Source organism: Notamacropus eugenii, chromosome 2 (assembly GCF_028372415.1).
Source record: "Notamacropus eugenii isolate mMacEug1 chromosome 2, mMacEug1.pri_v2, whole genome shotgun sequence".
NCBI lineage: Eukaryota > Metazoa > Chordata > Mammalia > Diprotodontia > Macropodidae > Notamacropus > Notamacropus eugenii.
In genome coordinates this window covers 263,921,759-263,948,308 of record NC_092873.1, presented here as the reverse complement: position 1 = coordinate 263,948,308, position 26,550 = coordinate 263,921,759, and the positions used below count along the sequence as shown (strand labels likewise).

The following is a 26,550-nucleotide window of genomic DNA, read 5'->3' as shown; positions in this document are numbered from 1 at the left end:
TACCATTTCCCCCAAACCTCCTTGTTTCTGTCAAAGACACCATCCTTCTCCATTCCTCCAGAATCCTAACTTTGTAATTTCAGTTGACCAGGTTCTAATAAATATGGCCAAGTCGAAACATCGCCCTGTGATGTCATTGGTCCTCTTTGAAAATGAAGGACGGAAGAACCACAGACTTCAGAATTATCTAAAACTATAATCCTCACCCCATGTATCTAGGGAGTTGCCAAATAGTGACATTTCTACATTCACAATGTATTTTACATGTGACCCCTTTTCTCTATTCATGCAGGTACCATCTTAGTCCAGATCTTCATGTTACTTTATGGATAAAATTACTGAACAGGGGTGTAAAAAAAAAAAAGTGTGTTTGTGTGTGTGTGTGTGTGTGTGTGTGTGTGTGTGTGTGCTAGCTCACAAAAAACTATTTTGCTCTCTATGAGTCCTATTTATAATCATACATTTTTACATTGGATAGCTGTTGCCCCAGTATAAAATGGTGAGTCATTTACTTTTACAAATATCAGTCATCCTGGTCAAATAGATAGTGTCGTTTTGTTGACTTAGGGGAAAAAAATCCCTGATTGAGTGAGAGCTTTCATAGCTGGAGTCATTGTCAGTGGGAGCTGATTGACAGCTTGACAACTCTGATGTCTGAAGCCTGGTGCACCCCAACTGGCCAACCCCCCTCCCATCCTCACTTTGCTCACCATCCAGGGTACGTATGTTTGTCAGCAAAAAACTACTTTTGTGAAATTATTTAGATTCATCTACCTAGTTGACTGTTGCTAAAATGGTTAGTGAATTAAAGTTTTTATTTTGCTTTTCTGTAATGAGTAATTTGCATGAACCAGGAGTATTGTGGGAGATTTGATGGATTTAGGCAAGAGGGCATCAAGGGACTTGGTTCTAAAATCAATGGCAGGAATGAAAAACGAAGTCCCTTTCCTCAAAATGAAAATTAATACTGTGCCCACTGGATCCTCAGAAAATGGTTGACAGCCTATATGGTCTCTGTAAATCAAACTAACTCCTGCTTTGCTGTTCAGTCCAGAGATCTTGACTGTCTCTAAGACCTTTGTTCTTTTGTGTGAACTAGGTCCACTGTTTCTTTTCTCTTTTTTTCCACCTCTAAGAAATGAGCCATCCATTATAGTTCAGAGCTCTGTAGTGCTCTGATTTTCCTCCAACCTCAGAGCAGCACATGATTTCTGTGCTTTGTGGGTGTAGGGGAACAGTCACCCTCTTGTTTTCCAGTTTGGCTGGATTTTTCAAGTAGTTGAAACCAGCTGCAGACCATAAACTGCTATTTCAGCTTCAGTAAAACTCAAGCAGCCTTCCAGAGGTATAGAGAAAAGCTTTAAATGCAGCCCGAGTCCAAGCTGACTTCATAAGGGATTCATGAGGTCTGAGAAGAGATGCAGATGATGAGGATATTGCCTAGGTTAAGAAGGGCCTATATAACTGAACACCTCTGTGGGGAAAGAAACATACTATTCACCAAGAGCTTGCAAGAAGCTGGATGAATGCAAAGACATTCCTAGGCCCCATATTTTAGAGTGGAAAATATCCTTTGAGGTGAATTTAAAGAGAGGCACTTTAAGGAAGGGAGAACATTTGTTCAGCCACTTAAAGAACCTACTGGAACTTAGATCTCATAAAGAAAGCTGACACCTAGAATTCTTAGTGAGGACATATCTGGGAGTAGTGGGTCAAAAAACTCTCCAAAAGTAGTAAGACATATCCAATTGCTCAAGTCCTTTGCTCATTTCCCCTAGTACGCTCAAGCACCAAGAGTTTTTACTAGGGGCCCTGAATTTAAATTTATCCTAGTGGAAATGTATGTTAACAAATCTGTAGAGAGTAAACCTGTCAGGACCTCCAAGTTACTATTTTTCTTTTCTAAAATTATGTCCCTATCCAACTACGTGGTTCCTAAGAATGAAAAGAAAAAAAGAGAGAAGATAATGCCATCTGACAATCTGGGTGGGAGCAAAAATTTCACATGCTCAGGCATACACACGTACTTAGGCAAAACCCATCATGTACTGTTTTTGCCTCCATGGACACCGTAAGTCCTCATATTAACAGAAGTTTTCCAAAAGATGTGTTGTCAGAAGAATGTAAGCCTCTACCTAATGTGAAAGTTAGTAGGGATAGAGAGATGCCAAACTTTATCAGAATAACATGTACTGTTTCATATTTATGAAGTCACTAGTTCTGGCCTCCAAAGAACTCGCTCACTTGACTTTAGAAGTTGAACTATTTGAGGGAGGGATAAATTGGAAAGTGTTCAGTGAAATTCATTGGAATCATCCCTTGCACTTTCTTGGTCCAGCCCTATGATTTTTATCTTGTTCAGTCATTTTTCAGTCATGTCCAACTCTTTGTGTCCCCACTTGGGGTTTTCTTGGCAAAGACACTGGAGGGGTTTATCTTTTCCTTCTCCAGCTCATTCTAGAAATGAGAAAATTGGGGCTAGCAGGGTTGAGAGACTTACCCAGGGTCACACAGCTAGTAAATGTCTGAGGCCAGATTTGAATTCAGAAAGATGATTTTTCCTGACTCCAGGCCTGGCACTTTATTCACTGTGCCACCTAGTTGCCCCCTGATTTTATCTCTAAGAGGTTAAAGAATTCCCACCATGAAAGCTCCAAAGCAGCTCAATAATTCATCTTGTTTGTACAAGCCTGTTCACATGACGTCTTCCCCATTTGACTGTGAGGTACTTGAGGGCTGAAATTGTTTTGCCTACCATTGTATCCCTAGCACTTGGTACAGCCTGTAAGTGTTGGTAGGCATTTATTAAGGGCCTAATATTAGTACCTGGCACACCATAGGAACTTAATAAATGCTCAGTGACTAGCCAACTAACATATTGTCTTAGAGAAATGCTTGGGGCACTGAGAGGTTAAGGGACTTGCCCATGGTCACCCAGTTAGTATGTGGTCAAGTTAGGACTTGAATCCAGTTCTTCTGGACTCCTGAGGCCAGCCTCTATGCCTGGAAGTCTTTCATTCCTTTATTTCCAGTGAATAAAACAATAATTTTTTTTTTTTTGAGTTTGACTCAGCTACTCAGTGTTAAAACTAAAAAGAAAACGAACCTGACTCTCAGGCCAGCGTTCAGTCCAGGAGTAGCCCAACACTTCCAGTAACAGATGAACTTCCAAACGCCCTGATCTCCATTTAGAATGCTAAACAAACTTTAAAAAAAATCAATCTGTTTGAGAACATCAGAACAAAGTTGACTGTCCAATTTTTAACAGGCCCCATTCCACCTGAGATGAGAATGTTACAGTGTGGTTGGTTTCTTTCGTGCTTGGGTTTGGGAGGATTATTTTTGGAGGCTTGAGGGAAGAGGGAGGCAGTGGGGGTTTCCTACTGAAAATTGATACTTTACTGGCAGAAAGACTGAGAGAATGTTCTTGCCTTCAAACCTCTTGGAACCCTGTAAAATTTCGATTAAGAGTGAAGTATTGTTTTTTCTGGTGGTATTTTTTTTTTACCACCCCCTCACGCCTCTAATCCAAACTTGCTTTTTTCTGCTGTTTTTGGCCTGAACTCTTCTTCTAAGACTATGACCTTGCTTTGTTCCCTTATTCTGGATTGCCTCCGGCTGCAATGCCATCAAGCTCTCAACATGCTCCTTGCTGTAGAGGCCACATTAAAAAAAAAAATCAACATATATTAAATGCTTAGTGGGTATATGATTCTGGGCTATGTGCTAAGGAAGATAGCAAGTCTAGATAATGATAATAGCTAATTTTTAAATAGAGATTGAATATTTGCAAAACACTTTACATATGTTATCTCATAAGATCCTCACAACAATTCTGAGAGATAGGTTTTATTATTTTCTCCATTTTATTGATGAAGAAATGAAGGCAGAGAGAGGTTAAATGATTTATAGTCACAATAGCTTACACATACACCAATAACTGAACAACAACAACAACAACAACGAAAAGGCAGTGATGAGTACACAAGTGCCTAGGCCAGTATGGAATGGTATATGGAGAGCTGACCTCAGAGTCACAAAGACCCGGGTTCAAGTTTTGCCTTTGATATGTTCTGCTTGTGTAACTGTGGATAATCACTTGCTCTTTTAATGCTACTCTCTCTGACTATAAATTACAGAGAAGGTCACAGACATACACACACAAAAGGGCATAATAAAGGTATAAGTAGAATGCTCAGGGAAGCCCAGATGAGAGAAAAATCATCATCCACTGTGGGGACCAGGGAAAACTTCCTGGAGGAAGCAACATTAGAATTGTGTTTTTAAAAATAACTTGCAATTCAACAGGTGATGGAAAAGTAGAGGGTATGTAAGGGAAATGGCAAGTAATCTACTGCTACTATGATAAGAAGATAAATCAATGAGTTCCAGGTATTGTATTTGGAGGCAGGAAGACCAGAGTTCAAATCTGACCTCAGACACTTAACTAGCTGTGTGACCCTAGGCAAGTCACATAACCTTGCTTGCCTCAATGTCCTCATCTGTAAAATGAGCTGGAGAAGAAACTGGCAAACCACTCCACTATCTTTTGCCAAGAAAACCCCAAACATGTCATGAAGAGTTGTACAAGACTGAAGAGTAACAATTTGGAGTCAAAGGATGCAGGTTCAGATCCTATCCCTGTCAATTACTAATTGTGTGACCTTGAGTAAGCCAGTGTCTTCAGTTTTCCACTGCTTCATCTGTAAATATGAAGGGGATTGTCTAATTCAACAATCCTACCCAATCTCATTTTAAAGTTGAGGCCCAGAGACTTATGCAAGGTCATACAGGCAGCAAGCATCAAAGGTGGCATTTGAACCCAAGATCTGTGACTCCAGAATATGTGTCAACTCTACTGTGCCATCTCCCCCAGGTTGGGATAGATGGCCACTAAGCTCCTTTGCAATTATAAATTACAAATAAAGAGCAGGTGCAGAACAGTCCGAGCTAAGGCCAAAGATTCTTTTTAATGGAAAAACAGGTGTCCCTGTCCTATCACGCTGAGTTTTGCTTTGATCTTTCTCCCTGGTCCCTCACCACCACTTACGTGCTTCTCCATTGTTGTTTTGTTGTTGCCATGGTTACCCCACATGCTGGGCATGCAATAGGTCTTAATGTCTAGCTCACTGTTGGTTCTTAGTAACTATTAAGTACATAGGAACCAATCCTGTGGTGACCCAGGTAAAGTCAATTAACGAGAGTGAAATGAATTCATTATTCTAGGGCACTAGCATATGGTTTAGTTAATGATCACTTTGAGTTATGCCCTGGAAGAGTCTATTTGCCTGGCAGGAGTTGAAGGGCCATGACAACCTTAACCTTCTTTCTTAAAGGTTGATAGAGGAAAACCATTCAGAGTAATGTTTCCCAGAGTGGACCCTTAGGAGCCCTCAGCTTCTGAGTCTTTCCCCCTATGGGTCAGTAAGAAATCTTCACAGCTTGGGTAGATGAGGGACTAATATTATTGCTTGGCAAAAGATAGGAACAAAAATTCAAAAGAATGCTCTTTAAAAAAATATTGATATCTTTTCTTTTGACATTACCTTAATTTTTTCATATATTACTCTCTCTCTCTGAGAGAGAAAGGGGAAAAAAATCACCAAAGTCAATCAATATGTCAAAAAAAATTAAAATTATGTGCAAGGTTCCTCACCCCTGGAGCTCCCTTACATGTTTGCAAAGAAACTGGGGAAGGCATCTTCTCCTATTTCTTCCTTGAGGCCAAGTTATTTTAATAATATTACTACACTCCTTTTTTATTATTGCGGTTCTTTTTCTTTCCATTTATAGTGTTTGTTGTGTATATTGTTTTCTTTCCTCTGATTATTTCATTTTGTATCAGTTCATGTAAGTCCATGCTTCTCTGTTTATATCATGTTCATCATTTTTTAACAATATAATAATATTCTGTTATATTTATGTATCATAATCTGTTTAGTCATTCCCCAGTAGATGGGGTATCTACCTTGTTTTCAGTTGTTTGCTACCACAAAAAGTGCTGCTATAGACACTTCGATATATGGAGGTTTTCTTTATGTCAATGATCTCTTTGGGCTATGTTTCTAACATTGAGATCTCTGGGTCAAGGATATGGATGGTTTAACCACTTTATTTTCCTAATTCTAAACTGCTTTCCAGAAGTGTTATATAAATCTCAGTGCTATCAATCATATATTAGTATGCCCATCAAAAGAATGTTCTGATGGAGAAAATAGGAATTAATTTGTATTTTCAGTGAGAAATAATCAATATTACAGATTATTTTACTAACTCTGAGACAGAGAAGGGACATTGGCATGAATTTTGTTAATGGTTTGAGAAATGTCATCAAATAACCAAGATCTTTAGAATATGTTGGAATTTGATGCTCATAGGACCTAGTCTCATAGGGAGGCAGCATGGGTCCAAACTCATATAGAAAGAGGGGCCCCTTAAGCATATATAAGGATCTCTATAGTTCATAAAACCACATATTAACATCATCAACGTCCTATAGCATTTTTGTTTATTTTATTATTTCCCAATTACATTTTAATCTGGTTCCCCCCTCACTTGTGAGTATTATTAGTAATATGGCCACCACGCCAGGTGTTTGACACCTCTGGTGTGATGGACAGAGTGCTGGACAAGATATCAAGAAATCCTATATCTTGCATTTATACCTCATATCTTACCTTTGGCAGTTGCTAATTATGTAACCATAATAAGCAAGTCACCTACCCTTTTGGGAACCTCAGATTCCTATCTGCAAAATGGAAGTGATATTAATGCCTTAACACTTATTCAGATAAGAATATATAAATGTCATTTGAACATTTCAATATATTTGAATATATTGGGCTATTTGAACTTAAAAGTTGAGAAGATTCTTAACAATCTGTCCTCCCCCTCATTAAACTGAGGCCCAGAAAAGTGAAACATTTTAACCAAAGTTTTCTTGCTTATTAGTGGCATAGTTAAGACTAGAACCTAGTAGCCAAGAACTATAAATCGAGGGGAACTGTAAATCAATTGGGGAATGGCTGAACAAGTTGTGATATACGAACATAACCGAATACTATTGTGCTATAAGAAATGATGAACAGGAAGACTTCAGAGAGACGTGGAAAGACTTATATGAACTGATGCTGAGTGAAAGGAGCAGAACCAGGAGAACTTTGTACACAGCAACAACCACCGTGTGTGAGGAATTTTTCTGGTAGACTTACTACTTCATTGCAATGCAAGGACCTAAAACATTCCCAAAGGACTCTTGAGGCAAAATGCCTTCCACATCCAGAGAAAGAACTATGGAACTGGACCGCAGAATGAAGCAGACCATTTTCTCTTGTGTTATGTTTTGTTTTCTTTTATGGTTTCTCCCATTCATTTTAATTCTTCTATGCCACATGACTAAGGTAAAAACATATTTAATAAGAATGTATGCGTAGAACCTATATAAGATTGCACACTGTCACAGGGAAGGAGGGGAAAGGGAAGGGGAGAAAATCTAAGATATATTGGAAGTGATTGTAGCAAACTGAAAACAAATAATTTTTTAAAAAAAGATTAGAACCTAGGACTTGTGACTCCTAGTCCAGAACTTCTCCCATCACAAAAAAAGAAAAGCCATGTGTGAGAGTCCTTTTAGTCTTCCCCTATTATATAAGAAAGCCAAGTGAAATTTAAGAGGGAGACTTGGCAGACACCCAGGGCACTCTGGGGGAGTAATAACTAGGAGTAATTCAGGGTAGTCTAAGACGTTATAGCTTGAGGAAGAAAATGGAAGCAATGTTCTCCAGTGATTAAAGACCCATGCCTATAGTCAGAAGGCCTGGCCCATCATGAGCACAGGCAGACTATTCATACTCTGAGTCCACATATTCCCATCTGCAGGATTTATTGCTTACTACCTTTCTAAATCACAGCACTGGTATAAAAGTCCATTATGGAATGGTCTTCTAAGTGGGTGTAAGACCCTTAAAGGTGACAACATTATTATGCTTTCCAGAATTACTGTAAAACTTAATGTAATTACGTATTACAAAGTTAATAGGGCGCAACTTCACTTGAGCTCAAATCCTGGTTCTAGCAATATTAGCATCATGGCCTTCCATAAGTCATTTTTAAAGCAAAGGACCTGGATTCAAATGATGATCCTTGGTTCAAATGCCATTTACTACCTATTTGACCTCCTTCAAGTCACTCTTGATACCTTCTCTGAGTTTCTTTCTACTCATCCGTCAGTTATGGAGGTTGGATTATATATCCTCAGAGATCTCTTCTACCTAGAAGTGTGTGATTCTTTCATCTCTCAGAGGCCCAGTTAGTTTCCGCATCTCTAAAATGGGATTCATGATGTATCTTCCCCATGCAGTAGAGTTTGTTATTAGCAGACAGTTGGTTCCACAGCCAACAACTGACCAATCAACAAGTTTTTATTAAGTGCACATTATTTGACAAACATTGTGTTGGATACTGGAGTTATGAAAATAAGATCTATCCTCAAATTCAAATGTGTTCTAACTCCAAATCCAATATTTCTGCTGCTACACTACTATGGTCTTCATTTTTTTTTACTCCAATATTTGAAGGAGTGGTGAGAGTCTGGAAAGGCACAGAAGGGTCTTTCATTATCACTTTGAGGCTTTGGGAATATTTATTATTCAGTTGTTGCTGTTACATCTGACTCTTTGTCAAAGACATTGGAATGATTTGCTATTTCCTTCTCCAGTCATTTTGTAGATGAGGAAACTAAGGCAAACAGGGTTAAGTGACTTGCCTAGGATCTCACAGTTAATAAAGTGTCTGAGGCCATTGTTGAATTCAGGAATTCCTGACTCCAGGCCTGGTGCTCTGTCCAATGTGGTCAGCCACCTAGATGCCCTTGAGAACACAAGGATATACTAATGGCAGAAACTGTCAGCTGAACCCATACTTGGAGGACTCGAAATAATGATTTATTATTAAAGTTAATATTTTCAACACAACTCATTATCTTCCTCCCTACAAAACCACACCTCTTCCAAATTTCCTGTTCTCTGTTGACAGTACCAATATCCTTCCACCCTTCTAGGTTTGTAATCTCAGAGTCATCCTCTGTTAGTCACTGTCTCTTACCCCACAGATCTAATAAGGTATCAGGTCTTATTTCTACCTCCACAATCTATCTCACATCCCTTTCATTCTATCCCCTTTCATGGCCACTAACCAGTTAAGTGACTTTGAATAAGCCATTGATTTCTCTGAGACTCAGAGCCCCATCAATAAAACAAAGGGCTTGAATGAAATAGCTTCTAGTGTAACTTCCAGATCTTCAATATTTCAATACATAAATAATAGTTGGCATCTGTATAGCACTTTACAAATCATTAGATCCTTAAAACAGCCATGTAAGAAATTTTACAGAGGAGGAAACTGAAGGTGGAAGAGATTGTCTTGTATATGGTTACACAGCTAATAAGTACTGGAGACAATAAGTCCAAGTCCGGTATTCTTAAACTATACCATATTACACCCTAAGTATCTTTACTAGGTGTATACGTATTATTACCAGGTGAGTGATCCATGCTAACCACTGAAATGGCTTCAAGGTTTTAATAAGAGCGATTCCTGACCTCATGGAACTTACAATTTAGGATGTGGACAAAAGCAGATAACTGTGATATGTAATATTACATGATAACATTCACTAGAAACTTGTGGACATCATACCAGGAAGGACCAATACTGATTGAACCCAACGGCAGATAACTAAGCATAAAGGACAAGAGTCTACTCCTTTACCTTAATCAATATAATCAGTGGACCTAAAGTGTAATGATTAGTGTCTAATATGTAAAGAAGACTGTACGTCCTGATACCCTTTATCAAGTGAGAGGATTATTAACAAAATAGTAGAAGTTATGGGATTTTTCTACAATCTTACAATGTATGAGGATTATAGAGCTTTGGATAAAAGGTAGATGACAACATACAGGAAATGTCTTGTGAGGGTTAAAAGAATAAAGTTACACCCATGGGCTTAGTTATAAAAACAAGTCAATTTGTAGCTCACCAGTCCCGCAATCGTAGCGTTCTAGTGTGGAGTTTATTAGTTGGAGTCAAAAACCTGGAAAATAAACAAGCAAGCAAGCAACAAATAAACAAATAAATGCCCTAATTAACTACAAAGGACACATGAAGGAAAACGCTCAGTGCACCCAGAGAAAGAACTGATAAACGGAAATGTGTATAGAATAATTTTACACAGGCATACATGTTTGTGTCTAATTGTAGCCATCTCCTGGGGAAAAGGAGGAAGGGGGAGGAAAGAAGAAAAATTAAAAAAAAAGAAATGTATATGATAAGCTTATTATATATTTTAAAAGAATAGCAAATTTTTACATAATAGGTTTAGTTTCACATGGGGGAAAAAAAGGCCCTGAGACAGAATTATTCTTGAGGGTGGGAAGAAAATAGCAAAATTTTGGTACTTTTCCCCCTACTTCTCCCTCACTCTCCTCCACTGAGTATCAGAGATTAGACAAGTAGGACTATGTATCCAACTGTAAGAGAGAGAAGGAGAAATATAGAGTAATTTGAAGGAGACAGCAACAAAAAGTAGGACTCTTTTCTCCAGAAAAGAATGCTAGGCATGCACTTAAGAAAAGACTTTCAGGCTCTAAAGCACCAGGAGTTATGAGTCATCCTTTGTTATACAAGTATCTTATGGATGTGCCTCAGTACTGCTGCACGTTAAATGAGAGACCACTTTTCCCTTGGATGTGGTATGTGTTTGTGAAGAATGCACCCAGACTTTGGTGGAGAATGTTTTGTACTATTATTGGTGCATCATCTTAGTAAATGATTTTGCCAAATGCAAAGTCTGCTAGCTGATTATCAATGGTAAACACAGTGGTGAGAACTCAGGAAATGCAATGAGAGAAATATACCATCACAAGGTCACCCCTAGAACCTGAGAGTTGTCAGCCCCTTAGGAGCCCAACCTTTGGGCTTCCCAGGGCAGGCTGGGGAAGGAGACTCAGAGAGGATGCTACACAGGTAATCCTTGTGCAGCGAACATGCTCATCATCTCTATATTGTTGAGCTTTTGGTATGTGTGCTCCCAAGTGTACCTTTCCAGAAGCATCTCTTTATGTTAGTCATTGAGAAAGCTATCCTACAAAAGTCAGGGACCTTATATGTTCCATCATAAAAAAAACAAACAAAAATATTCAACTACGATGGTGGGAAATATGATACTACTTATAAACGTAGTGCTCGAGCCAGTTGTAGTTATTACCAAACCATAACACTCATTTTTGACTGGTGATGTTCACAAGTTCCTTATTATTTAAATGACCTATGTTACCTAAAAATTTTATTTCACATTTAGTTAACTCCTAACAACAAGTCCCTTGTTAATTAAATGGCCTATGTTGCCTAAGAATTTTATTTGTCATGGACCAAATTCATAACTTCACTCTTATTTTTAGGGGGTTTTGAATAGTTCTCTCCACTTTTATTTGTAGCTCTCAGGTTGCCATCAATAAAAATATTCTCAAGCTGACAATAAAGCAAGTGAGCTTGTGAAGGTATCAAATATACTGGAGAAATGTCTGGAAAAAAATAACATCTCAGCACCACCCCACCACCACCTGTGGGGACCATTCTCAGGTGGCAAATTCCATTGGTATCTTGCCCAGTCCAGTGAAGTGCTGGGCCATTTTTTCTTAGGCCACTTAGCCCATAGAAAATGGATTGATTCGCCTTCTCGGGCCAGCGAGGTGGCCGCAAGCGTAGTTCTCTCCTCGGTCCGCACTCCGTCTGGTTGCCGGCGGCAGGATGGCGGCTCCAGCGGCCCTCGTCTGGAAAGAAGCTGGCCCAGCAGATCAAGCAGGAGGCCCAGCAGGAAGTGGAACAGTGGGTCGCCTTAGGTAACCAAAGGCCCCACCTGAGTGTTGTCCTGCTGGGAGAAAACCCTGCAAGTCACTCCTACGTCTTGAACAAGACCAAGGCTGCTGCAGATGTGCGAATCAGCAGTGGAACAATTTTGAAACCTGCCTCCATTTCAGAGGAAGAGCTGCTGGATTGAATCAGTAAGCTCAAGGATGATGACCATGTCGATGGCCTCCTGGTTCAGCTCCCTCTTCCTGAACCCATCAATGAGAGAAAGGTCTGCAGTGCTGTGACTCCAGATCAGGATGTGGATGGCTTTCATGGGATCAACGTGGGGCACATGTCCCTGGACCAGTACTCCATGACCCTCGCAACGCCCTGGGGGGAGTGGGAGATCATTAAGCAGACGGGCATTCCCACATTGGGGAAAAACGTGGTGGTGGCTGGCAGGTCGGCAGGTCCAAGAATGTGGGCGTGCCCATCGCACTGTGGCTACCTACGGATGGCAGACATGAACGGCCTGGCGGGGATGCCACTGTGACGATCTCTTACCGTTACACTCCCAAGGAGCCGCTGAAGAACCACACGATTCTTGCAGATATCGTAGTGTCCGCTGCAGGTATCCCTAATCTGATCACAGCAGACATGATCAAGGAAGGGGCTGCTGTCATCAATGTGGGGATAAATAGGGTTCATGATCCCATCACTGCCAATCCCAAATTAGTGGGAGACGTGGACTTTGAAGAAGTCAAGAAGAAAGCCAGCTACATCACACTGGTCCCTGGGGGCGTGGGGTCCATGACAGTTGCCATGCTGATGAAGAACACCATTATTGCTGCAAAGAAGTTGTTGAAGTCTGAGGAGAGGGAGGTGAAGGCTAAACAGTTTGCAGCAGCCACCTCTTAATGAGGGTCTCTTTATTTAAAAAAAAAAAGAACCAACACAAAAAAACATTCCAAGTAATTTTTTAAAAAAGCAAAACAGGCCGATATAAATGCAATATTTTAATTTATTCTACTGAGATAGTTTTCTGATCTTTGTTTGCAGTCAGGCTATTTATTGAAGGTATTAGTATAGGCAGCTGTATGTGCTCAGAGACCCTTGTCACCCCTGCTGAGATGACTGCTGGGTGGTTCTGGCTCTTGCAGCCCTGCCCAGGGAAAACTGAACTGAGGCCATTGATGTTAAAACACATGAGGCACAGGCCCCCATATCACATAGAACCACAAGAGACTCAGTGCACCACTGAGTCGGAGGAACTGCATTATTGTGGTGACTTGATAAAATTAGGTTGTCTTATATTATCCTCTGGATCCTCTTCCATGGTCCCCTGAAGTAAGCCTAGAGGTTACAGTCTCAACTTGCTAGACTCAGTAGTTGAGAGGAAGGGGAAAGCGAGTCCACCATGTAATCTGGAACATCTTAGCCGGGCCCTCCACACCCCAAGAAATGATAGTCTGCTGGTTCTCATAAGTGCACACCCACAGGTGGCAAATGCTGTGGCAAAGGTGGGCACTCTTTGAGACCAGAGTTCCTCTGTTGGGTGGTGGGATGAGCCTCAGAAGCATCCCTGGGGCTGGCCAACAGGAAATGGCTGTTTTGAAAACAGGTCCTGCTGGTCCTCTCCATGTGGGGTGTGGGGAGTTAGTGTCCTGGAATTGACTACAAAGAAATTCATGTTTGACGTCAAGGTTCAAGTCCTACACATTAACTGTAACAAAAAGAACCCAGACTTGAAAGCAGCTTTGACTCGGAGACATTCTGTGCTCTGGGGGATGCTAGGAGCTTATTTGGGGCACATCCCCCTCAGACTTTTGGGAAGGGGGGTGGGGCGGGGGCCTTTGCGGGGGCGGGCACACCGTGCTTCCCAATGTGCCTGGCACTCTCCTAATAACCAAAGAATTTGCAGTGGCTGCTGCTTCTTTCCACTTAGGTCCCCGTTGCTTTTCCTGAAAATCTTTGAAAGCTTGCAGTGCTTACTGATTTGCCCAACCAGATTTTTGATTAAAGCAATTTTTTAAAAAAGAAAAAAAAAAGAAAATGGATTGATTCTAGAGCCACTGTGGATATGTAAAACTGAACCTCCTTTTTGGGTATTTCCCTTCCCTTCAACTTGCACTTATAGGTTAGTTTCCCCTCTGGCTAAGTACCCCCAGGTTCAAGTTATTCTGTCACCACTCCAATGACCATAGGTCATGAGCCCCCATTGACTGGTTTACTTTTACTCTAGTCAGCTAGAACATATCATCTGATCATGTGAAAGGCATTTACTGACATGGCATAGCAGAAAACAATAGCAGTAAAACATTCACTTCCTTCCCCACACCTCAAAACATGGGCATACTTTCCCACATATGTATATATAGTGTCAGTAAGAAGGACAGCCTCTCTCATAGGATTCCCCAGTAGACAGACATACAGGCCAGGCAATTCATAACTGGTGCTCTGAGTTCCTCATATCTTCTTGCAATCTCCTCCATCTGCCCCTTACTGGGAGCAATGTCTCTGATAAGCAAGTCACTCCTACTCCACACATATCTGCTGCTTGGGCATAGTCTCTACTATGCCCTTCAGGTCATTTTCTCAGCAGGTTCCTGATCTTTTCATATGCAAAGGGGACAAAGTTTCATGTACTTTTAATGGTCCAACCAGCGATTGGGCAAAATCTGAAAGAGATGTAATCTTGTCTACTATCTGTTACTTGCCTTTACAATCTGCAAATTCAAACAGTGATAAGAGATTTATCCTACACCCTTGCAGATCCATCTAAGGTTTAACTGAACCTGCCCTAGGTAGCCCTTGGACTCCCAGAGTCCATCCCAAAATCAATCAATAAACTATTGATTAAACACTTGTTATATGCTAGGCACTGAACTATGGACTAGGGACAAAAAGGAAATAATAAAATAATCTCTAACTTCAAGGAGTTTGTATTTTATAAAAGGAGATTACATACATATATGTCTATGAAAAAATAGATAGGTAGATGGATGAGAGAAGTTTAGCAGCTGGGGTGGAGGGAAAGTTCTCATGTAGACATTTTGGGGTGGCATTTAACTGGCTCACTCTACTTTCCACTGCTTGGTTTCAACTCGAAGGGACAAAATTCACCAGGCTGCGTACCTCTGGTGTGGCCCCCCTCTTTCTATTTTACTTTTGTGTGCCATCTTCCCCCAGTAGATGTTAAACTCCTTGAGGGCAAAGATTGTCTCTATTTTTCTTACATCTACCTCCAGAGCTTAGCACAATGCCTGGCAAATAGTAGGTGCTTAATAAATATTTATTGATCTGAATTGAAGGAAACTAAGGATTCTGAGAGTGGTCATGAGATGAGATTTTGTAGGCATCGGTAATGGCTTGCATAAAGGCAAGACAAGAAATAGAATGTTACATGTGAAGAACAGCAAAGAGACCAGTTTTTCTAGACCGTGGAGTACAAGATGGCAAATCTTGCGTAATAATTCCGGAAAGGTAGATTGGAGCTAGATTGTGAAAGGTTGTAAGTGCCAAAGTAGGAGTTCATGTGTGATCCCAGAGGCAACAAATAGTTATTGGAATTTATTGAGTAGTAACCACAGCTTAACAACCAATAAATCAAAAGGCACTGTTCTATACACATTGGAGATCCAAATATAGACTTTCCATTCCTTTGATCTCCCCGGACCATTTTGATCTCAAATTGTTTATTTTATCCATATAAGGACTATACCATTTGAGAACTTTTGAGTTCACATTCACAGAAGATCTTCAAGCAAAGGTCAGTTGACTATTTGTCAGGTAGATTATAGAGAGACTCATTGTTCATTTATTGGTTTAATTAGATTGCCTTTTAGTTTCTACCATTCTGTTGTCCTTTGATCATAGTGTGTTATTCTGGCCTAAGAATCAAGAGACGTGGATTCTAGATCCAGTCCAGACACAAGTGGATACCAAAGAGCTCTCTCTGCTCCATACCTAGACAGCACTACTGGCCATAAATACTAAGACTTAAGTCATAGCTTAAAGCTGGAAGAGGCCCTAGGGGTCAACTAGTCTAACCCTCTCATTTTAGAGATGAAGAACCGGAAGTTCTAAGAAGGGAAATGACTTGCTCAGGATCATAAATGGCAAGTTATTAAATAGAAGAATCAAGGTGGGAACCCAAATTTTCTTGATTCTAAATCCAATGTTCTTTTTATTATATAACCTCACTGCCTCACATAGTTAACCCAAAGGTCACAAGGGAAATTTAAATAATACAACATGATGCAATAGAATAGACCAGGAGTCAGGAATCTTTGGTTCTGGTTTTTGCTATACTACCAAACTAATTTTGTACTTTAGTCAAGTCATTTTAATTTCTCTTGGCTTTATTTTCTTCATCTGAAAATTAAAGGAATAGATGAGAGGGAGAGACAGACAGAGAGACATAGAAAGAAAGTGAAAGGAGAAAGAGAAAAAGAGAGAGAGAGAAAGAGAGTGAAAGAGAGAGAGAGAGAATTTATTACATGCTTTTACTATGTTCTAAGGGACATAAATACTATCAAAAACGACAATCCTTAATTTCAAAAACCTTATATTCTAATGGGAAAGATAACACAAAAAGAGGAGCTGGAAACTTAGGGATTAGGAGATGTTGGGTAAGGAAGTGAAGTTGAGTGTGAGGAGTGGTGTTGAGAGTAAAATGAGCATGGCCTGGGTGTCTCATGAAATGATGGTCCAAGCCAGACTCATCAATCTGTACAGTAGACTGCAGGGCTGAGCCATCTTCAAAGTGAGAAGGTTTCTGGGGAAGAAGAAAAGAGGTCCTAAGATTGAGTGGGACCAAGAGAGCAGTGGTTATGCCACCTCATGAAATGGTGATTGGGACAGAGATTCACCAATCAAAATAGGGATCCTAGGGTAGAGGCATCTCCCAGGGTGAGAAGGATGCTTAAATCTCCAAGGTCTCTTCCAGGACCCCTAGTCAGTAGTCCTTGGCCTGGCATTTGAAGGTCTTTGCAATCTGGCTCCAGCCTATATACCCAGGCTCACTTCCCTTCACACTTTCTATATTCCAGCCAAACTAACTTCACATTTCAATTCTTCTGAGCACTATCTATTTTGACTGGAAATCAAGGTTCACAAATGGGGATTTGGGGCAATCAGCCTAGAAAGATAGGATGAAGTCAGATTTTGAAGGTCTTTAAATGTCCATATACATTCCTTATCTTTGCTTCTAGGAATTCCTAATCTCCAACAAGGCTCGACTCATGTGCTTTCCTGCGGGAAGCCTTTCCTGATCCTACTCCTTCCCTTTCCCTAGAAATAAGTATTCTCTTCTTCCTCCTCAAATTATCCTGTGCATTCTTATCTATTTATGTGTTATATCCCCCCTCTTGCTAGCCATTCCTTCCCCCAGAGGAACAAGGGCAGGGACAGTTTTTTTTATTTTGTCCTTATGAACATAGGTATATTTCTATAGGAGGTGTTTAATAAATGTATGTTGGATTGGATAGGATAGAGACCTGTTGTGAGAAGTCAATCAGCTCCTTGGAGCAGGACTGACAAGGTAGATTGAGGAGAAAATGAACCTTGGTTTTTTATTAGAATAACATAATTTAGAAATAGCCACCTGTTTCTTGGTTTATCTATAAGGGACAATCCCATCATTTCAAACAAAGGACTGTGATTTTAGGCTTTGTATCTGCCAGGGCCTTCAACAAGCTTTTTACTTTAAATTACTACACTTTCAGATTTAGAATACTAGATTTAGGGCCAGACAAGGCCTTGGAGGTTATTTCAATCAATCCCTTTTCCCATTTTACAGATAAGGAAACTGAGGCCCTAAGCAGTTAAGGTGATTTCTTGCTCAGGATTATATAGGTAAGAGATGGCTGGGTCAGGATTCAAACCCAGATCTTCTAATTCCCATTTCAGAACTTTCTGCTACACTACACTGGCTGTTGTGGTACTTCTGGCTACCGACTTCTTTGACTGGGTTGTATGCCTGAACATGTAATATTGGGGAGCATTTTTTTAAATAATTCCCATGGCACTACAGGGTTTGTATATATACAAAATCTTATATGTATATATGTGTGTGTGCATGTGTTTGTGTGTGTATATATCTATATATGTATGTGTGTTTGCATATGCACAGGAAGCATTGGCTGGATGTCGATTTTTTTAAGATACTAAAATAAAAATCTCCACCTGGTCTTAATTGTCCGTTAAGGATAGTTTTAAAAGTGAAATAAAGCTCTTTATTTGTCCTCACCTTTTGCCTAGTGACACTCAAGAAGGGGCAGGCTACTTTGCCACTAAAATTGCAAAGCCTGTGTGACCTTGATCCTTCTTGGGGCAGTGAATTCACTGGAGAATAAAACTGAACAATGAGAGGTGGTTTCCATTCCCCCTCTGGCCCCACTAAGAAAACAGACAAGCCTTTGAAATAAATAAACTGGTTTAGGATTAAAGTCCTTCCCAATGGTAGCCTACCTGGCTAGCTACCTCAGAAACAGCTTCAGAGGTCAAGTTTGAAAGAGTCATTTCAACCAGTGTTTGGTGTCAGTTTGGGTCAGTGGCCTTTGTGCTAATGTTAACAGTGGAATGGAGGAGGAGGGGATAGGGTAGTGTAGGCCACCTGTTGGCCAGGTTGTGGGGCTGAAGGCAATGACCTCCTTTGGCTATGCTAACCAGAGAGGAGAGTCTGGGCTGCAGTTGTCTTTCCAATGTAAGAGTTATTTCTAAGGGTGGAGAGCAGTATAGGGAAGCCAGTGGGGTGTAACTCTTTGGAAGAATGAGAAAGATAAGCTGGAATGTTCCTTGGAGATTACTTGCTATCCTGGACGGGGCCTCATTGAGGCTGTTCTCATTTGCTAGAATAGTTAAGCTGTCTTTGCCATGAGTTGCTAAGTGGTTCCAGGCATTTTAATTTTGTAATATTGATTTTTACTACTGCTAGGACTGGATCAAAATAAAGAGCTAAAAAGTATCTGTGCTTGAATTTCGTTCCTCCCTTCCCCTAGTTCCTAACATGCTCATTCTGGAGTACCAACCTAAGGAACGAACTAAAATACTTGGCTAGGCCAAGTATTGGCCAAGTTGTAGAGTGATGGCAATAAGAAGGGAGAGAGTTCCTGGGGCTAAGCTAAAGAGAGTTTAGACCAGGGCCTCTTTCCAATATGAGAAATATTTCCAAGTTTTTGTTCCTAGGTGTGTCAAGGACTGCCTGTACAATGGCAGAACCATCAGAGAGCTATGATGACTTAGTGGAATGGCTGCTGATCTATGGAATTACTTATAAACTAACTAGGCTGAATAAACCAATAATGTAGGAGCCAGTGAGGTGCACTGGATAAAGTGAAGGGCCTGAAATCAGGAAGACTCATCTTTCTGAGTTCAAATCCAGTCTCAGACATTTACTAGCTGTGTGACCCTGGGCAGGTCACTTAACCCTGTTTGCCTCAGTTCCTCATCCATAAAATGAGCTGAAGAAACAAATGGCAAAGCTCTCTTGTATCTTTGCCAAGAAAATCCAAAAAAGGGTCACAAAGAGTTGAACATAATTGAAACAACTAAACTAAAACAACCACAAAAATACAATGAGGGTAGCAGGCATAAGATGGGAAAGGTATGGCAAAAAATCTGTTCTGCTTAGAAGATCACTTCACACCTTGGAAATTCTCTCTTACCTGGGAGTTCCTCCCTCTGACTGAAGGGCTCCTCATAGAACCTCCATATAAGAGGGTGCTTAGGACAATCATCTTTTTATTTCCCAACAGGGTACACTCCTCTGGACTTTTCTATCATGTTCCTCAATCAGGCACCTTCTCTCCCTCTGCTCCCCAACCTCTACTTTTCAGCTTCCTTTTCCCCATTCGAATTTAAGCTGCTGGGGGCAAGGACTATCTCCTTTCATTTGTATTTGCATTCTCAGCACTTAGAATGCTGTCTGAAACATACCTCTTAAATGCTAGTAGACTGACTAAAAGCAGTTTGTTTGAAAAAGATAGAGGAGAATGGACGGCAAATATAACATAAAACAATAGGGTGATGTAGCAGCCAGACTAAGAAGAATACATAGTGTCTGGTGTGTTCCCCCTTCATTACTGAAGACCATGCCATCAGAGAAATAACAACATGATTTGTACTTGACTTTGTTTTCAGTGAGGGAGGGCTGTGCAGGTCACCAGCCTCACTTCTCCTCCAGAGCCATCTGAATCCAGTGACCAGATATTCATCAGGATGACCGGAGATGACCCAGGATGAGGCAATTGGGGTTAAGTGACTTGCCCAAGGTCACACAGCTAGTGAGTGTCAAGTGTCTGAGGTGAGTCCTCCTGACTCCTACACTGGTGCTCTATCCACTGCACCACCCAACTGCCCCAATAGTGTCTAGTAGGGATGAGATGACCACCTTCTCTTCCATACTCTCTCTTCCCTAAGTTGTTGTCACACTTCTCCCTCCCCAATCCCCACTCTGGTTCTACCAGATGTCTGTCTGCTCCTTCTCAGTCTCCTTTGCTGGCTTTTAATCTGTGACATAGCCACTGACCACATTTATCTCCCCAAGCCTCTGTCCTGGGCCATCTTCTCACTTCCTTCTGTCTCACTTAGTAATCTTATCAGCTCCTTGTAGGTGATTCTGAGATCCATATATCCAGCCCTAAACTCTCTCCTGAGCTCTAGTCTTACATAAGTCTATCAACCAATAAACATTAATGAAGTGATTACTATGTTCTAAGCATTGTGCTAAGCCCTGGGGATATAAAAGCTGGCAAAGGAACATCCCTGTCCCCAAGAAATTTACAAACAGCAGAGACAACATACAAACAAATCCATACAAAGCAAGATATCTATAGGATAAATAGGAAAGGGAGGGAAGGTACCGAAATTAAGAAGGGATGGGAAGGGCTTTCTATAAAAGATGAGATTTTAGTCAGGTTTTAAAGGAAGTCAGACAAGTCATGGGCAGAGCTGAGGAGGAAGAGTTTTTGAGGGTGAGGGAAAACAGCCAGATAATGCCAGGAGATTAGAGATGGAGTGTCTTGTTCATAGAACATCAAGGACAGTGTTTCGGGTTAGAAGAGTGCAAGGTCAGGAGTAAGGTGCATAAAAAAAACTGGAAAGCTAGGAGGAGGCTAGGTTATAAAGGGTTTGAAAATATTAAGTGTCATTATTTTGAGGCCTGCTGTGTAGCTAGAAAGTGTGTTGTATAAAGGTTCCAGAGCTAGAGTGTGGTGACTAGGGGGTACGTCCTTCCCCTTACCAAGGTTAGTCCTAGGACCCTAAGAGAATTTGAATGTAACAGTGTGGTGGTATTCTGTCTCTGGTGTAGGTAGGTCTTAGACCCTACTAGCGTGAAGGTAAATTGGAGTGAAGGAACCAAACCAAAGTTCGGTATGGGTATTGACTGTACTCCCACTTTAGTAACAATATCATCCAAGTGCAGACACACACACACATACACACACAGGCTAATGGGGAAAACAACATGTAAATAGGTGTTTACGAGATATATTTCTATATTTCTGTCTCATATATATCTAGTTATTCATATGTTGTCTCTTCATTAGAATGAAAAGTTGTTTTATTCTGCCTTTGTATTCCCAGAATTTAGCAGAGTACCTGGAACATAGGAAGCACTTAATAAATACTTGTGGGTGATTGATACATAACACCCAGGACAAAAACAGTGATATTATAGCTGCCTTCCACTAGTTGAAGGGCCTCCTTGTGGAAGAGGATTAGACTCATTCTGGCTGGCTTAAGATGGCTGAAATTGGAGCAATGGGCAGATGTTGATAAAAGGTAGATTCTTTGTGTGACACAAGGAAAACATTGCTAACAATTGTAGCTTTTCAAAAATGGACTGGACTCTGTCAAAAGGGCCACCTTCCTCTTCACTGGAGATCTTAAAGCAAGGGCAGTATGACCATTTGACAGGGACATTGTAGGGAACATTCTTATTCAGGTATTGGATGGACTAAATGATTTCTGAAGTCCCTTTAAACTCAAGATTTTGTGTGTAGGTGGGGGGGGGGGGTTTCTTATTAAATCTTCAGAATCTATTTCACTCTGTCTTCCCTTGTCCAGCTTAAAAGGAAGGAGAAAAGGAAGGAAGGAAGGAAGGAAGGAAGGAAGGAAGGAAGGAAGGAAGGAAGGAAGGAAGGAGAAAGAGAAAGAAAAGAAAAGAAAAAAAGAAAAGGTAGGAGTTGGAGGGAGGGCTTTGGATATTCTCCAAAAGTCCCCACTGTAGACCTGAGCAGAAGAGACCAAAGGCTCCTTGCATCTGGATCCATCTGCTCCTATCTTTATTCTAACTGCTCCACTCTCGTTAGCTCAGTACTTGGCTGGCTACATGCCTCAGCATGTATTTCATTAGGAAGGAAAAAAAAGCATTATTGTGCGTGATCACAAGGGAACCTATTTGACTTGGCAAGCTCCTTGAAGAGTGTTTTGGTTCCCTTTCCTTTCTTCCCACTGCTTTAGCTGCCAAGCTTCCTGGATTTTCATTTCAGATATAATTGGTTTTAGAGACACAGCAGAAATTGATGGTGGTTGTTTTTAAATGATAGAATCCCAAAATATATAGCAGTATCCCCCAATAGTATCTGTGAAGAACTGTCACTTTGCGCATAAACATTTCTTACATTTGATTGGTTACTTGAGTTTCCATTTCAGGGGTCTATGTGTGCGTGGTGTGAAGATAAAGCCTTAAGGCTTATCCCAAGCCTCAATGTAAGCCTTGATTTATCGGTATAACAAATAGTCAGATACAACTTTTACAAATATTCCAAGCTCTTAGTCTTAGAAATATGGCTGAAACTATCAGAATAAATGATTCTTGAGTCAAATAAATTCATCTTTAAGAAAAATAGCTTTCCTTTGAATACATAATATTTTGAAAAGAGAGGTGGCCAATAGAGTCCATAGTTTAGTGAACTGGTTTCTCTTTGCATTAATAACAGATTAGGGTAGAAGGTTAGAGAGCTAGGTGACTTAAAAAGTTTGAGAAATAGCCAAGAAGTCTTTTCTGCCACACACCAAATGGAGGAGGATAAAACAAAAAGATGAAGGATTTATTGAGATTATTGAGATGGCACTGGCTGAAAAGAGAAAAACCTTACCAGCTACAGAAAAAATCCCTACAAATAAAACCCTTTCACTTGGTTTCTTAAGCTTGCTCTTACTTGGGATTCTAGATGAATGGTTCTTGGAAATGCAATTAATTGAATCTCTAGCAATTGATTCTTAACACATAACGCTTACTGAGACAGCAAAGCTGGAATCATGGCCCTAACAGGACAAAGAAAACCCACTGCATGTTCTCAGTTCTCTTATCAGGAGCTTAGGATATGACACAACACCAGAAGGTTGGTTTGTTTTTAGCTGCATTCCTTTTTCCTCTTAGGTTTTAAAAAATGAATACTAGTCTCTTTAAGGCAGTGCTTCTTAAACTGTGGGTTATGAGAGGAAAAAGTTTAAGAAGCCCTGCTCCAAGGGAGAGATTCTTGTTCATTTTTTGTGTCCTAGACCCCTTTGGCAGTCTGCTGAAACCTAGGGATGCCTTCTCAGAATCATGTTTTTAAGAGTATCACAAAGGAAATCAATGATATTGAAAGGGAATTATTAGAGTATTACAAAGGAAATCAATGCTTTGAAATAGTCATCAAAATATTTTTTATAAGTTTGTGAGCCTCTTGCTAAGAATCTTTTCCCCCAAAGAAATATGTAAGATCCACACAGAGTAATTAGAGCTATTATCTGAGAAGTGTCTCACTGCCACATTCAAGTTCCCAAAACCTATTTGGTCCCATCAAAACTATTGCTTCTGAGGTCTGATTTTCCCTCTAAATCCACCCCCACCTCACCCCACCCCCACACACTACCCAGAATTAAACATGTGATATCATAGTAAGACAGAGACACTTTCTTTTATTTTTAATTATGGAATAAAACAAGCATTTCCATAACAGTACAATAAAAAAGACAATTATATATGAAACTTCCTATCTACTATGCACAATATTGCAATTCCTTTCAAATATACAATAAAATAATCATGTAAATTTTTTTCTTCCTCCCCTCACCCTAGAGATGGCTACCATTAGACAGAAATATATATATGTAAAATTACTTTTTACATATATACATACTTTTATTTATCACTACTTTCTCTGAATACAGATAGCATCTTTCTTTATACGTCCTTTATAGTTAATTTATAATAGCCAAAATAACTTATTCACTCAAAATTGTACTTAAAACAAGTTACTGCTGTTACTGTATATGGTGTTCTCTTGATTCTGCTCATTTCTCTGCTTGTTATTTCATGAAAGTCTTTCCATGTTTTTCTAAAATCACTGAGCTCATCATTTCTTATAGCACAGTAGTATCCCATCACAATCATACACCATAATTCATTCAGCCATTTCCATTGATGGGCATCCCTGCAATTTCCGGCTCTTCGCCACCACAAAGAGAGCTACTATAAACAATTTAGAACATATAGGTTCTTTTCCTTTTCCCCTTATCATCTTTGGAAATAGACCAAGTAGTGGCAATACTTAATTAAGGCATTTTCTTAAAATGGAATTCAGGGTAAATAACAAAGAGAAACCAAGACTCAGAATCCATGGCACTCAATCAATGCAACCCTGAGCCTTGTGGATAATTCGAAACTTAGCCAAAAGTATCCAATACTGGTAGAGGAAAACTCTGCTGTGCTTTATTGCATCTTCTTTGGCCTAAATTCATGGTCTTTTGCCTCCTTAAAGACTCATTTTGTGTGTTTTCAGCATGGGTGATCAGTTAGCAAATAAAATTACAGAATCAAAATGGTGTCATGGAACCTTCAGATTTTATAGTTGATAGAACTGAGTGGTAGACATGCTAAGAAACTGCTCCAGGTCTAACAACTAGCTAGTGGGAGACTGGGGCACAAACAGTTAAAAGCTGTTAAAAGTGTGGTCTGAAGGGGAAGGTCATTACTGACCTAGAGGACCAGGGAAAACTTAAGAGAAGGACTGATATTTGGGCTGATTTTAAAGAATGTAGAGAAATTCAATAGGCAGAAAGGTCTTTCAATTCTTTTATTATTGAATGTCTTTTTTTTAACATCCATCTTATTTGTTTCCAATAATACTTCCCCTACTTCCATGATAACAAAATGGTGCCCAGAGTGGTACCTTCTGGTAACAATGAAGGGCCAAGTTCTCACACTTATGTTCCCACTTATCCCCCAGAGAAAATCAATACCTTTTGGCACAATTCCCCTTTCTTCTGGCAAGGATATGATAGTGTACTGTCCTATGGCTAGCAAATGGTCTCCTCCTCTCTGAATTCTAATAATTCTGAATCAGAAGCCGCCTAGATGAAAAATACCCTCTTCATTTCCTAATTCCTTCTGTGTTCCTACCTAATTCTGACCTTCCCTCACTTGCATCTTCATCCCCATTCTATGTTAACAAATTAGATCTCTTGCTCTCATATTCTTTCTACTTTTCTTGCATTCATAGGAAACTATCTTCTCATATAAATTTCTGCTTTGCTATTTAGTCTTAAGTATACCTTCTTTCATGTTTCTTGACATGTTGGACCAGGAGGAGAAATAAATATAATTTTTGCTCTTCACTGATACTTCCAGATCTTTTTTCAATCACTGTCATTCAGAAACCTCTTCCTTGAATTTCACTCCATTAGGGTATACTACCCTATCTTCATCCCAGTTATTCATAGAGTTATCTGAAAGCCTGAAGGTAATTCTTCCTCATTTCTCAGAGTTCTGTACTATCAGGCTCACAAGCTTCTTTTCCATCCCAACCTTTGCCCCTATGGTTGAGTATTTCAACATGTATACTAATGGCCATCAAATACTCAAATGAACTTAATTCATCAACTTCCTCAGCTTCCACAACCTAGACCTTCACTCTGCCTCAGTTAAACACAAAGATGGTCATCATTACCCACAAGTTTTCATCTCTATGATCATGAATTCTGACATTCTTCTGACTAAACGTAGTCTCCTATAGTTTCTTCTCCCCTTGTACTTCACCCCCTTTATTCCTATTCATCATCCTTTATGTGACCTCCAGCATTTCCATTCTTCCCTGACTTCCCCATCCTTCACCCTTGATTTGATCTAATTTTCTCCCTCATCTTGACCATTTAGCTCACCAGTTCAACTTCATACTGTATACATCCCTCAAATCCCTTACTCATTTGTCCTACTGGTATGTGTTTCTGCCAAACTCCAATCCCATATTAAATCCACCATCTACCTACCCTTGTGTTACCCTACGTACCCACCTACTCTCATGTTACTGAATGCCACTCAAAGAAATCACATAGCTATTGCAACTTGGTCCACTAGGAATTTATGTCATAGAATCTCAAATGGGCCCTCACTGTTGTACAGCAATCTTTTTACTCTTCTTTGATTGGCATCTTATTGCACTCCCTACAGCAATTGTTCTTAAAACATAAGTCTGACCATGCTACTCCACTGCTAAGAAGATTCAGTCTTCTATTACCTTCAAGTTAAAATACACACACCTCTATTGACCATTTAAAATTCTTCAGAACTTGGCTCTAATCTATCCAAATGCTTTTGCAGTACTCCCCCTCACATACTATGCTCTAGTCAAATTGACCTACTTCTTTTTCTCCATATTGGACATTCCATCTCCTATCTCCTGCCCCCTTCCCTGGAAGTCTTTACCA

General features: G+C 40.1%; 1 long non-coding RNA gene and 1 pseudogene across 2 annotated transcripts in view; both read left to right on the top strand.

Annotated features, from left to right (window-relative positions):
• Positions 1-617: 617 nt before the first annotated feature.
• LOC140527180 (uncharacterized) overlaps positions 618-26,550 on the top strand; it is a 41,600-nt gene continuing 15,667 nt past the window's right edge. For both annotated transcript variants that reach the window (XR_011974710.1, XR_011974711.1), the window contains exons 1-2: positions 618-718; positions 19,993-20,155. This is a non-coding gene — a long non-coding RNA (uncharacterized lncRNA). The remainder of the gene's footprint in view (positions 719-19,992; positions 20,156-26,550) is intronic.
• On the top strand, positions 2,063-13,660 carry LOC140530430 (bifunctional methylenetetrahydrofolate dehydrogenase/cyclohydrolase, mitochondrial pseudogene; annotated as a pseudogene).